This window comes from Castor canadensis, chromosome 6, assembly GCF_047511655.1.
Source record: "Castor canadensis chromosome 6, mCasCan1.hap1v2, whole genome shotgun sequence".
NCBI lineage: Eukaryota > Metazoa > Chordata > Mammalia > Rodentia > Castoridae > Castor > Castor canadensis.
Genome location: NC_133391.1, coordinates 9,617,037 through 9,636,597, shown reverse-complemented (window position 1 = coordinate 9,636,597; position 19,561 = coordinate 9,617,037).

The following is a 19,561-nucleotide window of genomic DNA, read 5'->3' as shown; positions in this document are numbered from 1 at the left end:
TGATATGTTGTTGGATTCCTTTGCCATTATTCTATTGAGGATTTTTGCATCGATGTTCTTTAAGGAGATTGGCCTTTGGTTCTCCTTTTCGGATGTGTCTTTGTCTTGTTTTAGGATGAGTATAATACTGGCTTCATAGAACGAGTTAGCCAGTATTCGTTCCCTTTCTATTTCATGGAACAGTTTAAGGAGGGTTGGCATTAGTTCTTTACAGTCTGATAGAATTCAGCAGAGAATTCATCAGGTCCTGGACTTTTCCTTTTTGAGAGACTCTTGATTGCTGCATCAATTTCATTTTGTGTTATAGATAAATTTAGGTGGTTAATATCCTCTTGGTTCAATTTTGGATGGTTATAAGTACTTAGAAATTTGTCCATTTCTTCAGGATTTTCAACTTTATTGGAATGTAGGTTCTCAAAGTACTCTGAAGATTGCCTGGATTTCCATGGGTTTGTTGTTATCTCCCCTTTTGAATTTCTTATTTTACTGATTTGGGCTATTTTATTTCCTCATTTTAGTCAAATTTTCCAGGGGTCTGTCAATCTTGTTCATTTTTTCAAAGAACCAACTTTTTGTTTTCTTCATTCTCTTTGTGTTTTTCTTTGTCTCTATTCCATTAATTTTGGCCATTACTTTTTATTTTTCTCCTTCTACTTGTTTTGGGTTTTGCCTGTTCTTGTTTTTCTAGGAGTTTGAGATGTATCATTAGGTCATTGATTTGAGATCTTTCTGTCCTTTTACTATATGCATTCATGGTTATAAACTTTCCTTTTAGGACTGCCTTTGCTCTGGCCCTTATTCTCTGGTAGCTCATGTTTTCATCTTCATTAATTTCTAGGAATCTTTAAATTTCCTCTTTTATTTCATGGATGACGTACTGATCATTGCACAATGTGTTCTTCAGCTTCCAATTGTTTGTATATTTTCTGTTGTTGATTTTGTTGTTTGTTGAGTTCTAGTTTTAATGCATTGTGATCAAACAGGATGCACAGGATTATTTCTATTTTCTAAGTATGAATAAGGGATTGTCAATCTTGTTTATCTTGTAAAGGTCCAGCTTTTTTCAATGATTACTCATATTGTACATTTACATTCCACTTCATTAATTTCATGTCTATTTGCTTTCCCAATATTCAACTTGGAGGTCTGTAGTTTATGAAATTCACCATGTGTGATTCTTCCTTAATTCTCATTTTATTGTGTATTCTTCTCCTGGGATTAATCTTTCTCTGACTCTATTGATTTTGACCACACTTTTTCTTCATGTGTTAGTAGGATTCCTGCAAGTATCTTCTGTAATATGGCTTTGTGAGCATGATAGCTTTTTTAAACTTATGGCTATGTGAATATAATAAAATCATAATTTTGTTTGAAATTCAACCCATTTCTTTTTTTCCATTTTACTATTGTTTAATAACTGTACATGGGGTTTCAATGTGACATTTCCATAATGTGTACAAGGTACCCTAGTTTGGTTCATCCCCTCCATTCTTTCTCTTCCCTGTCACCTTTCTTAAATTGACTTCATCAGGTTTCAATGTTCCATATTCATACATGTGCAGAATACTCATCATCTGTGTTCAACTTCCATTATCATTTTCATCTTTCCCTCCACCTCCCACTGTTACCCTTCCCTTAACAACATGTTTACATTCCTGACCTTCACTGTCTAAGGGTCTTTTGATTATAGAGGGGGGCTTGCCTTGACATTCTGCCTCTAAATATATCATAATTTAATCAGTCTAATCCCCTTTATTACTTTTCCTTATCCTTTATCCCTTACTCTTTATTGTTCAGCAGTTTTCAGTGTGTGTTTCATTGTCTTTTTCCTACACAGATGCAAAATATTTCAATATTATTCACTCTCTATCTCTTCTCGTTTCGCTTTTCCCTAGTGTCTTCTAACACTCCCACATTTGAATGATGCTATATGTTGGTTAAATATACATACTGATTGCTAGTATTTGTATTTGGACCTATCTTCCACATGTGAGCGAATACAGGTGACCTATGTCTTTCTTTTTTTTTTATTTTCAAAATTGTCTTTTTAAAAAAATTGTAAGTACCATTTATGCACATTTTTATAAGTCAAACATTATGAAAAGTTATTAGCAACTTTATTCATTTAGTTGAAATATACTTATTGAAGGTTCAATCTACTCCAAGAAGTTTGATAATATAAGTGGATAAAATGAGATGGATAGGTAGAAAACTGGAAAATCACATTCACTCATCTAATAAACATAGCTACATATCAGCAAATGAAAATGCTTTTTTCTTCTGTATGACTGAGAAATATCCATGCTGTATAAATATCACATTTTCTTAATCCTTTCATCAGTTGTAGAGAATTGGAGATATTTCCATAGCTTGGCCATTGTGAATAATACTACATTAGACATGGGTGTGCAAGTGTGATTTTCTTTCCTGATATACAGTCTTTTGAATGTATGCCCAAGAGTGGTATTGCTGGATCTTAAGATATTTCTTTTATTAGTGTATTCAGTTAACTCCAGACTGCTTTCCACAGGGTTGTACTAATTTAGTACAAGGAAGGAACACTTTACAGTTACTTTTCACATTCCCATCCTCAGCAACATTTGTTGTTTTCTGTCCTTGATGATAGTCATTCTAAGAGAGTGAGGTGAATTCTTAATGTGGTTTGATTTGCATTTCCTTTATAGCCAGGGACAGTGGGATCTTCTTCATCTGTTTTTGGCCATTTCTGTTTCTTTATTGAACAATGTCAGCTCAGGTCACTTGCCCATTTCTTCACTGAATCACTATTGTCTGGGAGTTGGTTGTAGATTGGTGATACTTTCCAGCTGTTTTCAATTGAGCTTTTCATTTCCAACATTTCAGTTTCTTTCTTTTGTAAGAATCTGTCTTTGCTGAATTTCTCATCCATGTTACTGACGTTTTCACACCTATGTGAAATTGATATTTTTACTTCATTTGTCCCTTTGAGTCTCTAAGAGCATTTATCATTGACAAAACTGGACATTTGGTTTCTTTGTTGCCATTTGCCTCATTATACTATGTTGTGCTATTGAAGTATTGTGAGTACAATATCCATTCTTTGTACTCAAAACTTTCAAAGTATTTTCTTCTTTTTGAAATGGAAAATGCATAATTATAATTTATAGTCATCAGACTGTGAAATAGCACCTCAGAGTTCTTTGGACTGATGTAACTGTGACCTTGCTGTTCTTAAAAGACTGGTGCAATTCATCAGTGAATCCATTAAGTCTTTGGTTTTTCTTTGAAGGAGGCTTTCTATTTTCATTCCATCTTTGTTATTCATCTGTCCAAGATTTCTATGTCTTTCTGACACATCTAGTAAGATTCATGTCCCTAATGTTTTTCCATTTCTTCTAGAGTTGCAATTTATTGACATATACTTCCTTATGATTGTTATTGATCTGTTCTCTTTTGTAGTTTTCATCACCTGTTATTTATTTCATTGTTGTGTCCATTTCTTAATCTAGGATCTGCTCAAGTTATAAGGATGTCTTTGTCATTATATTTTTTGTCTCCATTTCAGTCCTTTCTTCTCTGATCATAATTATTTCTTTTCTTGTACTAATTTGATGTTAGGTTAGTTCATTTTTCTAGCTCATTGAGCAGGCAGTTAAAGGTTATTAATTGCAGGTGTTCTTATTTTGCTTCAAGTTTTGCTTTAAGTACTGTAAAATTTTCTATTGGTGCTGCCTACACTGTATTATACAATACAAAAAAACAGTGTGGTGTTGCACATTTTCTTTTGTTGCAAGAAGCATTTTAATTTCCTTTTCAATTTTTCTTTAGATCCATTCGATGCTCAAAAGCAGTTTTTAAATTATCACATATATCTTCAATCTGAAGTTTTTCATCTTGACTCTTTATGGTTTTGCTTGAAAGTAAGCCTTACATATAGTTATATTTTAAAATGTTGACATTTTCCTATGTTTTGTGATATGATCCATTCTTGAACATTTCCAAACGCTGATAAGAAAAGTGTGTATATTTAAGATGATGCTTGGATGGTAAAGTAGATATCTGTTAGATATATTTGGTTAGGGTTCAATATAACTCGAATATTTTGGTATTGATTTTCAGTCTGGATCTCTGTCTGTTGCTATGTGTGGGATATAAAAGAATTTACCAGTTTCTGAATCTGAGAGTTTCTCTGAATTTGGAGACATTAAGATATTCTTTGTATATTTGAGTGCTCTGATATTTGATGAATGAATATTTTCAATAATGTTGTCTTGCTGAAGTAACTCCTTTCTCATATTATGACTCTCTGTGTACTTTTATATTGCATGGAATTAAGTGTATTTTATCTGATGGTAGTATGGCCATTCCTGCTTTATCACAGCTTCAATTTGCATGCAACCCAGTATCCCATTCCTTGAATTTCAGGCCATGTTTATCATTAGAGTTGAAGTAAGATTCTTGGGACTAAAATAGAGTTGGGTCTTGTTTTACATCCATTCATGTGTTCTGTGTTTCTAAAGAGGAAAATACATTTCATCCATATCCCCACTAATTCTATTTGATCAGATCTCCCTATAGGCAGGTTATAACTTGTTCCCCAATGTTTGCAGCCCCTGCCCCAATTACACCCTCTTTTATAGTCCTTTCTGTGGTAAGAGAATTGTGACTGGTGTATGTTTTGATTCTGTACTCATTATTTTTGGTTAGTGTACAGAAGTTTTCAGTTAGTGACCAAGATGGGTATTATGAATATATCACTTGATTAAAAAAACCTCTTTGGAGTACTTTTAACAATAGCAAACTAATATAATCATGATACAAACATAGAAATAAACAAAAAATGACAGACTGGATAGTCATAAGAAATGCAGGGGTTAAATACAATAAATATGCATATAATGTATCAGAATGTGATAATATATATACACATGTATATTTCCATGTGAAAATTTCCCATGAATTCTTATAGAATATGTCTGGTGTGTATACATTCTGTCACGTTTGTTTCTCTTAGAAAGTCTTTATTCTTCCTTCATTGCTAAAGGGTAGCTCTTTGTGTTACAGGTTTTTGTTGTTGTTGTTGTGGTTCCTCAGTACTGTGAAACTCAAATAGCTCTCCTTGCTTGTCTGTTTGTGCTGAGAACTCCCATCACAGGGCTGCAGGGTTAAACTTACATTTATTTGTTACTATTCTCTTTAAGGCTTGAGAATATTCTCTTTATCTTTCACCAGTGAGAGCTTCATTATACTATGGTTTCAGGCAGACTTGGTTTTGCTCACCTCTGAATGTTTTAATTTGATCCTCCTGAACCTAGATATTTGTATCTTTCTCTATGTCAGGGAGTTTCAATGTTATTATTTATTTGAATAAGCTTCTTACATTTTTGGCTTTCTCAACTGCCTCTAGAATCACAATAGCACAAGTATTTGGTCTTTTATACTTTTTCAAAGAAGCCATAGCAATTGTCATCTTCTTCATTATTGTTCTCCTTCAATTGTTTATTTTAAGCAGCCTGTCTCTAAGAACATTCATCTTTCTTTTGTTGATCTGTCCTGCTATTGTTCACTTCTATCATATGTTTAAATTTTGCTGGTAGTATCTATCAGCTCAAGAAATTCTGTTTAGCATTTATTAATTCTTTCTTTGTTTTTATTAAAGTTTTCTGTAGAGTAAAGAAACATTGATTTGTTTTCTTACAGTTCATTTAATTTGTTTCCTTAAAGCAGCTCTTTTAATTTTCCAAGTTTTCTCCCCTACCAAATAGTGTCTGATCTTACACTGTTATCTCATTTGGAGAATGAGATGAGGTCATAGTTTCCTGAAAGGTTCATGCTGCTTTCTGACATGGGATATCATTTCAGCGTTCAAGTATCACATATTTATTTACATCAGTCTTTCTGCCTTTTCCGGCTTCATTTGTACCTGTGTTTCCAGAAATTCTAAAAATTTGCTATTTTTTTTCTGAGCCTGTTATCATTTACAAGATTTCTCTGCAAAGGTTTGCAGGAATGATTTGCTGGTATATTATTACTGTATCATTAATGGACACAAAGCAAAATCCAGTTTGTCACACATAATCTGTTGCTGTATTGAATTTGAAAACCCCAACAATGGAGTGCACAGAGTACTATAAACATATGAATCTCTCCCTTGGGACAGGGTAGGCTCAGACACCTCATCCATACTTAATGGGCCTAAGGTTATAACTGTGTGATGCTTCCTGTTCTTGACAATAGTCACTATGGTTGGACCAGTTCCAGCTTTCTCGTGATTCCTGTGGCCACCAAAGTGATCAGGATGTATCACATCAATAAGCTTACTCAACAAAACAAACACAACTCTGATTTAAGAACAAGGCTCAGTCTTCTACTCACTTCCTATTGCTGAAGTTGACTTAGACCCTAAATTTCTGCCACCAGCCACTGATGATGTGAAATGAGGTAGTAAATGTGCAAGACACTGGCACTACATATCTTCCAGATGCAGTACAGGTATTCTAGAAGCTCTGCACTGGAGGGCAGTGTGACTTATATCAGCCCAATGTTCGAAATCAACACACTAGGAACAAGTTCAAGAATAAAAATTATAATGATCCAATCCGGCCTTACCCATTATAAGCATTGTCTTATACCATGTTAAGGAGGCTGAGTTTGGAGTAGTGACTGTAAAGAAGACCACTGGTCCTTGGGCTGATGTTATTATGGACCATGATCAAGTCTCGTGGTCACAAGGATCTCAGATAGTGGGTAGTCAGCAAAAACTAACCTTGTATTCCTAGGGAGCAGGTAGATGTTAAGAAGTTGTGATTTCATATAGTTCCATAACATACTGGGTTGAGTTAATAACAAGCATACATTTTCACATATGTGGCACAAGAAAAACCAAGCATAATGCACCACAAAATTTGCAGTGAGATGACAAAGAAATCTCCCCTTCCTTCTCCCTTTCCTCTCATTCTCTCTCTCTCTGTAACTCTATTTCTTCTCTTCCCCTTCCCCATCCCCCTCTACCTACATCTAACTGTGTCCACCCCTTTACTTTCTTTCCTCCTCTCCCTCTCCCTTTCTTTCCCTGTCCACATCAGGACTTGAATCTCCTTTTAGGGAGAATATTTTTATGACCTCACCTAAACCTAAATAAGAACACATATTCTTAATGGATAGAAGAAGACACTGCTTATGTAGCATATTAATTTTACATATACACACATTCAATCCATCAAAGTCGTTGCTTTGGTTTTGAACATATCATGTACTAATTCTTTATAATGGAGAACACAATGGTCTCTACACAGGCTTTTCTTAAGGAACTAGTAGCCATGGTTTTTGCCATTGAGGAGATCAACAAGAACCCCCTTCTTCTACAGAACATTTCTCTGGGATTTGATATTTATAATGTCCCACACACTGAATGGAGGACGTTAGAGAATTCCTTCATTTGGCTTTCTGGGCCTGACAAAGTTTTTCTTAATTACACATGTAGAGAAGTGGGCAAGTCTATAGCAGCACTTACAGGATCTTCATGGGCAATATCTGCCCAGATTGGACACTGCTGGAGCTCTAAAATTTTCCACAGGTAATGGTGTGGGTGGGATGTGGATAGATGAAACCATGGCTTCTTTGGTGCAATTTTCAGGTGTCAGGAAGTACAAAAGGAGGAGTCTTGTTTTATGAAGCTCTCCATTATTAATGTTATAGACTTTGTGGAGCACCCATGTTCCTTTTGTTTGGAATGAAGAAGAGGGAGAAGTTGGAGCAGACATAGACATATAACAAAAGGTTGATAACTTTTTAAAAATAACTATATAAATCAATAAGCAATGCTTAAAATTACAATAAATGCATGACAAAATATAAGAACACCATTGCAAAAGATATAATCCATGCACAAAACCCCATTTTCACTATTGCAAATGTAACTAAGACAAGACATAATGTTTTGCCTGTATATCTAAGTAGCAAAGATATTAAAAGAAAACCAAGAATATCCAGTATTGGTTAAGGATGTGGGGTGATGAGGCCCCTTTCTTATGCAGGATACACACAAATTGTTGTAGTCATTTTAAAAAGGATGTTCAAAAGATATTCTTCTCTTCTGAGTCCATAATATCCAAGGTATCCAAAGGAAATAATTCTTGCTTTCAGCATGTCCTCGTAGCTCTACTGACAAAACAACTCCAGATTCCAGCTGCTTCTCACTATTTCCACTCCTCTCTCTCTACTAGAGTCAGCTGCTGAGCTTTCAACAGTAGTGTTGTAAAAGCTTCCTGGTAAACTCAAGGATTCCATACTTGCTTCACCTTCATCTATAATCTGATTTCACACAGCAATGACAGTCATCTTTACAAGCGCAAACTGTATCATATCAGCTCCAGTCAAATTGTCCAAATTTGCTTCTCCTTACTAATTTCAAAATCCTTATCATGGCATGAAAAAGTTGTCTGTGACTTTGCCTCATTTCCTAACATCCTTCTGTTTTCCTTAAGACCAATGACAGGCATAGTTTTATAGATCAATTTTTTTTCAATTTCAAGCATCAACTCAGAGTTATTATAGCTGCAGCACAAATGAGGAATTTATTTTTATGACAACCAAACTATGAGACATCTTTTGCATGAAAGGAATAGGGATAGGAACATAGTAGGGAGCTGGTGGAACTGTAGTAGGTGTGATGTAATTGAATGGGGTAAGTCCTTGGGAGTGTTCCCTGGGGGATTATATCTTGTCCCAAGGTCTCCATTGCCCTCTCTTTGTTTCCTAGTTGCCATGAGGTGAGCAAATTTGAGACGTGCAGCCGTGAAAAATGTTACAGGAAGATCAGGTAACAGAAGGTCTGAATAAAATTTATCAGCCTCAGTATTAGATGTCTAATAAGACAGTTTCAGGGGTATGTTAAAAACAGATTGTAATAAATTGAAGAACAAGCAGGTAAGGAAATAAAGTCAGAATACAGACAATTCTTTTTGGAAGCTTACAGAGACAAATAAGATGTGATAAATAGGAAAAAAGAGTTAAAAAAATAGAGCATGAGCATTATGCACCAAAACAGGGAGCCCAAATGGAAGGGAGAAGATGGTGGAAATAGAAATGAATGTTTCAAGCCACGCCCCAAGCAGGGGCTTCATGGAGAACACAGGGGAGCAGAGACGGTTTTGTAGAAGAGGTTTTCTTCCCTTAGATATAGAAGCAAAGGAAATAAGGGTGTGTAGAGTGAAGGAAAATTCTCAGGGAATCTGAAGGATTGTGAATGAGAAGAGTCTAGAGACAATCATTTCATCTTGTGTTTCTACTTCTGTGTTGTGAATAAAATATTTCAAGTTTATTGCAAAAAATACATGTATGCATTGTGTAATGATCAAATTGGGGTCCCTTTTGTTTTTTTATTCAGCCAGCTACAATGGGTTCCTGTGACTAACAGCTAAGACATACTTTTGTTTTCATGGTGTGGGCCTGGGGTTTGAACTCAGGGCTTTGCACTTGCAAAGCAGGTGTTCTACTTCTTGAGAAACACCTATAGGCCATTTTGCTCTGATTTTTTTGGAGATGGGGGTCTTGCGAACTATTTGCCTAGGCTGGCCTCCAACTGTAATCCTTTTAATCCCAGCCTCCCAGGTAGCAAGGATTACAAGCATGAGCCACTGTGCCCAGCAAGATATACTATTGATCTAGAAATAATATACTGTTATGCTATTTCCAGTTAACATTATATCGTACACCTATTTCCAAGTCATTAGTTATCCAAAATATTGTTTCTGTGGTTGTAAAATATTTCCTTGTATTTGAGTAAATTGTTCAATGCATATACTCAGTATTATTATACTAATATTTTTAGCTCCTATCTAGACCGTTTTATTAAGATGTCTTAGAAACAAGAGTATTGGTTAGGTTAATTTATGGATATTTTTAAACTTTAGGAGCATAAAGTTAAAATTTTCACAGGAAGTTTATAACAATTTGTACCTTCATGTGTGAATGAGTAAGAATTCTCATTTTCACTGCAGTCAAGAAGACTGGTCACTTTGATTTTAATTATTCTTTGAAAATCTGACAGGGGAAAATCACATGCATATTTTAATGGGCATTTTTTGATTACCTATGATGCTGAGTATTATAAAATATAGTGATGCCCTCTTCTGAAATATTCTTTGGAATGCTTACTGTTCACTATTTTTCTATCAGATTGCTTATTTTCATTGATTTTCAGTTAGTTTTTATATATTAAGGTATTAACCCTTTGTCAAGAGTTCTTGCCACTCATCAGCAACACCACCAACAACAGGTGGTGGCGAGGATGTGGGGAAAAAGGAACCCTCTTACACTGTTGGTGGGAATGTAGACTAGTACAACCACTCTGGAAAAAAATTTGGAGGCTACTTAGAAAGCTAGACATCGATCTACCATTTGATCCAGCAATACCACTCTTGGGGATATACCCAAAAGACTGTTACTCCAGAGGCACCTGATCATCCATGTTTATTGCGGCACCATTCACAATAGCCAAGTTATGGAAACAGCCAAGATGCCCCAGCACTGACGAATGGATTAAGAAAATGTGGTATCTATACACAATCGAATTTTATGCAGCCATGAAGAAGAACAAAATGTTATCATTCGCTGGTAAATGGATGGAATTGGAGAACATCATTCTGAGTGAGGTTAGCCTGGCCCAAAAGACCAAAAATCGTATGTTCTCCCTCATATGTGGACATTAGATCAAGGGCAAACACAACAAGGGGATTGGATTATGAGCACATGATAAAAGCGAGAGCACACAAGGGAGGGATGAGGATAGGTAAGACACCTAAAAAACTAGCTAGCATTTGTTGCCCTTAACGCAGAGAAACTAAAGCAGATACCTTAAAAGCAACTGAGGCCAATAGGAAAAGGGGAACAGGAACTAGAGAAAAGGTAAGATCAAAAAGAATTAACCTAGAAGGTAACACCCACGCACAGGAAATCAATGTGAGTCAATACCCTGTATTGTTATCCTTATTTCAACCAGCAAAAACCCTTGTTCCTTCCTATTATTGCTTATACTCTCTCTACAACAAAATTAGAAATAAGGGCAAAATAGTTTCTGCTGGGTTTTGGGAGGGGAGAGGGAGGGGGCGGAGTGGGTGGTAAGGGAGGGGGTGGGGGCAGGGGGAAGAAATGAACCAAGCCTTGTATGCACATATGAATAAAAAAAAAGAGTTCTTGCCACAATTTCGTTCTTGTTTTGAGTTTCCTAATACATTAGGAATAGAGATTTGAATATTTATGTGTTAAATTCTTTTGTAATCTTTATTTTTCTTCTGCTTTTATGTTACAAGCATCTCTATTTACCTGAAGTTCAACTATTTTCAACTATTTGCCTATTTTTCATGAGGTAATTTTTAAAAATCCTTTAGAATTTATACTGATATATGGTGTGAAGGAAAGAGCTCAATTTCTTTCTTCCCAAACAGCTAACCAAATGTCTCAGCACCATTTATTGATTAATCTGCCCCTTCCCTCAGATGCCACCTTCAGGAAGCTGAGACCAGTGGTTGCCATGGTGATGGGGCTGCATGATACCTCTATGCACACAGGTGGAGGCTGGTGCCTGGCCAGGTTCAGTGCAGTCTTGCTGCTTATCTTCCCTTCCCTAATTCAGACACATCTTAAGTGTTGTCTCATAAAATGTCTCCTTTGGTAGTTATGATACAGAAGAAAAATTAAGGCTAGAGACTTTCCACACTCAATCTGTGCTTGCATGGACAGGAAGGTGAGAGAAATGGACACTGAACTGCTCCTGTGACATCCTGAGAAAGTGGAAGGACACCATCAAACTACTTGAGTAGATATAGATGGATGTGGATGGTCTCATCCAAAAATGTGGTTCTTTAGGCATGGTGGTGCATGCCTGTAATCCCACCTATGTGGGAGGCCTAGGTAGAAGGATCATGTTCCGAGCTGACCCCTGGGGCAAAAACGTGAACCCCTACCTGTAAAATAACTAAAGCAAAAAAAAAAAGAGTTGAGGGCATGACTCAAGTGGCAGAACACCTGTCTAGGAAGTGTGAGGCCCTGAGTTCAAATTCTTGCTGCCAGAGGAAATATAGCTCCTTCGTTTTGGCCTGTGGTCTCCTGAATTGTGAAAGAGTCAATTTCTGAAGCTAAGTCACTTTTTCACCATTTCTATTATGGCCACTTAGCTAATGATAATACTGTCAAAGCCAGGATTTGGCCTCACTTGGGGCCTGGGACAGCCAGGGTTCCCCAGAGACATGGAGCCACCAGAATGTGTGTGTGCACACATGCACTCATACACAAACACACACTGAGAATAAGATGGGTGTGTTACAATGAAGTGGCTTGCACAATTATGGAGGTTGAGACGTTCCAAGATTGACCTGCCATCCATTAGCTGCAGAGTATGATATAGATTCTAATGCAAAGCTGGCTGAAGAGCCAGTAAGAGAACTGCCATAGGATCCTGCTACTCCTCTCCTGGACACATGCCTGAAGGAATGAGGTCAGCACTCCGTAGAGGCACCTGGACACCCATGTTCTCGGCAGCTCTACTCACAGTAGTCAAGCCTAGGTGTCCATCAACCAATGAATGGGTAAAGAAAATGTAGTGTAAATACACAATGGAGTATTATTCAGTCATTAAGAAGAATGCCATTTGCAGCAAAATGGATGGATCATCATGTTAAGTGAAAGAAACCAGACTCAGCAAGATAAGTATTGCATATTTTCTCTCATATGTGGAATCTAGTCCTAAAAACACATCACATCAGTAGCTCATGGCTGTAATCTCAGTTAACCGGGAGGCAGAGATTGGGAGGATTGAAGTTCCAGGTCAGTCTGGAAAAAAAGTCTGTGAGACTTCATCTCCACAAGTAAGCTGGTGTGGTGGAACGAGCCTGTGATGCCAGCTATTCAGGCCATAGATAGGAGGATGAAGGAATGAGGTCAGCCTTGGGTTAAAACAAAAGACCCTGTCTGAAAAATAACCTAAAGAAGAAAGGGCTGGAGATGTGGCTCAAATGGTAGAGCACTTGACTAGCAAGCTGGAGGCCCTGAGTTCAATCCCCTGTACAGCCCCCCAAAAATGACATAAATGTAAAAAGGTGACTGTTGTGGTGAGGAGCCAGGGGAGGGCAGAGGACAAAAAGGTGAGGGTGATGGGGATGGATTTGATCAAAGTACTGCACATGCATGAATGGAAATGTCACACTGAATACACTTTGCATAATGAATATATACCAATATAAAAAGGAAAAATAGAAAAAAAATTCAACAAGGGCCAATGTGTGTCTGAGTGCATAGGCAGGAAAAAGACAATGTCACAGCTGAAACAGTTGGGCAAGATCTACCTGTAACTTAACCCTTTTTTTCTACTCAGGCCTTGAACTGATTGGACGAGACTCACCCACATAAAAAGGCCTACCTACTTTGCTCATTCAGTAGATTCAAATATTCATGACACTCAGAAACACCCTCACAGTCTCACCTAGAGTAGTGTTTGATCAAATATCTGGGTATACAGTGGCCATACGGATGTCACTTAAAAGTAGCCATCACAAGGCCCTCATTGTGTTTGTCTATGAATAAACAGCAGCATCCCTCTTGGGAGGCTGATATCAGGAGGATCACGAGTTTGAAGCCAACCCTGTCCAAAAAAAAGTTTGTGAGAACCCATCTCAATGGAAAAAAGCTGGGCACAGTGGTTAGCCCCTGCCTTCCTAGCAACAGCAAGAAGCTTAAAATAGCAGGATCACAGTCCAGGTCAGCCTGGGTACAAAGGTAGACCCCCATCTCCAAAATAACCAGAGGGCTGGAGGGGTGGCTCAGGTGGTAGAGCATCTGCCTTGCAAGTATGAAACCCTGAGTTCAAACATAAACCAAAAAACAGCTCCAACCTGGTTGCTGAGGTCTCTGGAGGCAGAAGCTGTGATTGTGTTTCACTGTTGAGGACACTAAGGTTCAGTGTCACTTCCCCATGTCACACACTTAGTAACTAGAGGGGACACACACACATACATTCATTAGATTCACCAGCCCCTATCCGAAAAACTATTTAATTTGCCTTTTAATATGCACTGGTTGCAAGTTAATTAACTGGAAATTGAAAGTTACAGGTGACATTAGAATTTACTATTGACATTAGAAAAATAAATATCCCTGGAATTCAATGAATTGAAAGTCTCATGAAATTCTTTTATAATCCATAAAGCAGATCTGGGAGGGAGGTATTCCAGACACCTGAGGCGTGCTTGGGTTGCAGGTATAGGCTGGGCCAGGTGAGGAGGGGTCACTGTTCCAACCTCCAACTTAGGCCTGTCGTTTTTTTTTTGAAGTAATGGGATTTGAACTTACAGCTTTGGCCTTGGAAAGCAGGTGATCTCCCACTTGAGCCACATCTCCAGTCCTTTTTGCTCCGGGTATTTTTTTTTCCTCACTCTAGCTGGAATGACAGGCATGAATAAATACATTCAACTCTTTTCTGTTGAGATAAGGTCTCACTGGCCTGGAACCATGATCCTCTCAATCTGAGCTTCCCACATAGCCTGGAATGATAGACATGCCACGGTGCCCAGGTAGAGGGTGAGATGGGGTCTCGAGAAGTATTTGCCTGGTCTGGCTTCCAACCATGATCCCCTTGATCTCAGTCTCCCAAGTAGCTAGGATTACAGGTGTGAGCCACCGTCCCCAGCTCCTAGGCCAGCCTTGGGTGCCACCCTCCTCTCCTTTACCCGTCCTCTCTCTCACTTTGTTTCAGGGTCTGGAAAGTAGCCTCTCTCCTTGCTAGGAATCTGACCACACACATCAATCATTCATTACAGTGCCCATCACTCTGCACCTGGCTACCCTGGGTGCTGAGAACGTGGACATGACCCCACACAGGGACGCCAACAGCAGGAAAGACAGGACTGTGAGTGTGCCCTTTGGATCCAGGGAGGCCAAGGCTGGGCTGGGGACTCTGATGACCCCTCAATCACCTCTGGCTAGAGTGCAGGACCAGTCAAGCGGGCCCTGTCCTTGTGGATCTTTGGCACATGCCAAGGGCAGGCTAGAAAGAATGGACACACATGAGAACTTCTCAAGGCCTGCACACGTTGTCCCCTCCACACTGTGACACCACTTGGGCACTTGTCATTAACCTGTGTCCAACCAAGGAGGTGCTGCCTGTCTACAGTGGCTGGTGACTGACTATTGTGGGCCAGGCAGGCCTTGCTGGCTCTGGGCTCAAAAGTTGTATTCATGCCCAAATTCTGGGCCCCCAGCAGCTCTGCCTTGAGAGAAGAGCCTGGGGTGACCCCACTGTGAGCACAGGGAGGAGAATCTTGAAGCCAAGGCCCTGCCTGAGCCTATGTCCATCACGAAGCTCACCTGTGCAGATGAGTGAATATGAGTGAGAACTACAGCTACAAAGTTTAGCCCCAAACCAGGGCCATTTGAATTTCTTCTTTTGAGAAGGTTCTGTTTAGTTCACTTGCCCATTTCTTTATGGGTTCATTGATTTTAGGATTGTTTCGTTTCTTAAATTCCCTGTATATTCTGGTTATCAGTCCTTTGTCTGTGAGTGGTCTCTTCAGTTTAGAGACCTTGTCTTCGTTTGTGCAGAAGCTTTTTAATTTTATGTACTCCCATTTGTCCATCCTTTATCTTAGTTGCTGAGCTGCTGGGGTTCTATTGAGGAAGTCCTTGTCTATACCTATTACTTCCAGGGTGTTTCCTGTTTTTCTTGTACTAACATCAGAGTTTCAGGTCTAATATTAAGGTCCTTGATCCATTTTGGGTTGACACTAGCATAGGGTGACAAACATGGATCTAGTTTCAGTTTTTTACAGATAGATAACCACTTTTCCCAACAACATTTGTTGAAGAAGCTGTGTTTTCTACATCGTATATTTTTGGTGCCTGTGTACAAAATAAGGTGAGCATAGATGTGTGGATTCATATCCGGGTCCTCTATTCTGTTCCATTGGTCTTCATGTCTGTTTTTGTGCCAGTACCATGCTGTTTTTATTGCTATTGCTTTGTAATATATATGAAGTCTGGTATTGTGATACCTCCAGCATTGTTCTTTTTCCTGAGTATTGCCTTGGCTATTTGTGGTCTTTTGTGTTTCCAAATGAATTTTAGGGTAGATTTTTTAATCTCTGTGATGAAAGTCATTGAGATTTTGAAGGGAATTGCATTGAACATGCAGATTACTTTTGGTAGTACAGCCATTTTTACTATGTTGATTCTAACAGTCCATGACCTTGGGAGATCTTTGACCTTCTGTAGTCTTCCTCGATCTCTTTCTTCAGGGATTTGTAGTTCTCCTTGTAGAGGTCATTCACTCCTTTGTTAAGTTTATGCCTAGGTATTTGATTTTTTTTGAGGCTATTGTAAATGGATTTGTTTTCATATATTCCTTCTCAGTTTTTTCATTATTGATGTATAGGACAGCTAATGATTTTTGTAAGTTGATTTTGTATCCTGCCACCTTGCTGTAGCTGTTTATGGTGTTTAGGAGTTTTTGGGTAAAGTTTTTTGGGTCTTTAATATATAGGATCATATCATCTTCAAATAGGGATATTTTGACAGTTCCTTTATCTATTTGTATTCCTTTTATTTCTTCTTCTTGCCTAATTGCTCTGGCTTGTAATTCCAGTTTTATGTTGAAGAGGAGTGGGGATAGTGGGCACCCTTGTCTCGTTCCTGATTTTAGGGGAAATGGTTTCAGTTTTTCACCATTAAGTGTGATGTTGGCTATAGGTTTGTCATATATAGCCCTTACAATGTTGAGGTACTTTCCTTCTATTCCTAGTTTTCTTAGAGCTTTTATCATGATGTGGTGTTGGATCTTGTTGAAGGCTTTTTGTGCATGTATTGAGATGATCAAGTGGTTTTTGTCTTTGCTGTATTACATTTATAGGTTTGCGTATGTTGAACCACCTCTGCATCCATGGGATGAAGCCAACTTGGTCATGATGAATGATCTTTCTGATGTGTTGTTGGATTCAGTTTGCCATTATTTTATTGAGGATTTTTGCATTGATGTTCATTAAGGAGATTGGCCTATAGTTCTCCTCTTTGGAGGAGGTGTCTTTGTGTGGTTTTGGGTTGAGAGTAATACTGGCTTCATAAAAGTTAGCAGTGTTACTTCCCTTTCTATTTCATGGAACAGTTGAAGGAGGATTGGTATTCGTTCTTCCTCAAAGGTCTGATAGAATTCAGCAAAGAATCCATCAGGTCCTGGACTTTTCTTTTTTTGGGAGACTATTTATTGGTGCTTCAATTTTATTTTGTGTTATAGGCCTATTCAGGTAATTAATGTCCATTTGGTTCAATTTTGGATGATCATAAGTATCTAGAAATCTATCCATTTCTTGAGGATTTTCAAATTTATTAAGATATATGTTCTTAAAGTAGTTTCTGGTGATTTCCTTGGTGTTTGTTGTTATCTCATCTTTTGCATTTCTGATTTTACTGATTTGGGGTTTTTCTCTCCTCATTTTTTACAGGTTTGCCAGGGGTTTGGCAATCTTATTTAATTTTTTCAAAGAACCAACTTTTTGTGTCATTGATTTTTGCATTTTTTTTCATTTCTATTTCATTGATTTTGGCCCTTATTTTAATTTTTTCTCTCCTTCTGCTTGTTTTGGGATTTGCTTGTTCTTGTTTTTCTAGGAGTTTGAGATGTAGCATTAGGTTATTGATTTAATATATTTTTTCCTTTTAATATATGCACTCATGGCTATAAACTTTCCACTGAGGACTGCCTTTGTTGTGTCCCATAGGCTCTGGTAGATAATGTTTTCATTTTCATTAACTTCCAGGAACCTCTCAATTTCCTCTTTTATTTCATCAATGACCCACTGATTGTTGAGCAATGTGTTGTTCAGTTTCCAGATGTTTGCATGCTTTTACTTTTGCTTTTGTTGTTGATTTCTAATTTTAATGCATTGTGATCAGATAGAATGCATGGTATTATTTCTGTTTTCTTATATCTGCTGAGGTTTGCTTTGTACCTTAAGATATGATCAATTTTAGAGAACGTTCCATGGGCTGCTGAGAAGAATGTATATTGTGCAGAAGTTGGATGAAATATTCTGTAGACAATAGCAAGGTCCATTTGATCTATGGTGTGATTTAGATCTAGGATTTCCTTACTGATTTTTTTTGTTTTGATGACCTATCTATTGGTGATAGTGTGGTACTAAAGTCTCCGACTACCACTGTGTTGGAGTTTATATATGTTTTAGGTCCGTCAGAGTATGTTTGATGAAATTGGGTGCATTGATGTTGGGTGCATATAGGTTGATAATTGTTATTTTCTTTTGGTGTATTTCCCCTATTATTTGTATGGAATGTCCTTCTTTATCTCATTTGATTAATGTTAGTTTGAAGTCTACTTTGTCTGAGATAAGTGTTGCTGCTCCTGCCTGTTTTTGGGGGCTATTGGCTTGGTAAATCTTCTTCCAGCCTTTCACCCTAAGCCAGTGCTTCTTTCTGTTGATGAGATGGGTCTCCTGTAAGCAACACATTGCTGGTTTGGTACTGCCTGTCCTCCCATGGTTTTGTTTGCGTTCATTTTTTGTGTGCAGATCTTTGAATCTTTTGTAGTGGTGGCTTGGTGGTCATATATTGCTTTAGTTTCTGCTTATCATGGAAGACTTTTATTGTTCCACCTATTTTGAATGATAGCTTTGTGGGGGTATCATATCCTAGGCTTGAAGTATCTTCATTAAATTCCTGGAATACCTCACTCCATGCTCATTGCTTTTAAGGTTTCCATTGAGAAATCTCCTGTGATTTTGATAGGTTCACCTTTGTATGTTATTTGTTTTTCCTCTTACAGCCTTCAATATTCTTTCTCTATTCTCTGTGCTTGTTGTTTTAATGATAATATGTCATGGGGTAGTTCTTTTTTGGTCAAGTCTATTCGGTGTCCTGGAGGCTTCCTGTACCTGAATGGGCATAGTTTTTTCTAGATTTGGGAAATTTTCTGTTATTATTTTGTTGACTATATTACCAATTCCTTTTGCTTGCACCTCTTCTCCTTCTTCAATGCCCATGATTCTCAGATTTGGCCCTTTGATGGAGTCATGAGTTCTTGCATATTCCTTTCACAGGTCTTGAGTTGTTTGAGTAATAGCTCTTCAGTTTTTCCTTAATTTCCATTTCATCTTCAAGTTCTGAGATTGTCTTCTGCTTGTTCTATTCTCCTGGAATGGCCTTCCGTTTTGTTTTGTATTTCTGTTTAATTCTTTTCTGAGCTTTTCCTTATCATGGATCACTTACTCTAATATTGTCTATTTTCTTCCTTAACTCATTTATCTCTCTATTTATGGTATCATCTGTTTCACTTTGGTATTTCTTTAGGGCTCTTGTGTGTTCATTTATTTGTTTTTGTGTCTTCTTTATTTTTTTTATCTTGGAATTTCTTGATTGCCTCCTGTTGTTTTGGTTGACCATATCTAGTAACATCTCCATGAAATTCTCAGTGATTTCTTTCAGGGTGTTCTTGTGGGCTTCATTAGGTTATTTGGGATAGTCTATCTTTGCGTTGTTGGAGTCTTGAACTGGGTATCTGTTTTCTTCATTTCCATCTGAATCC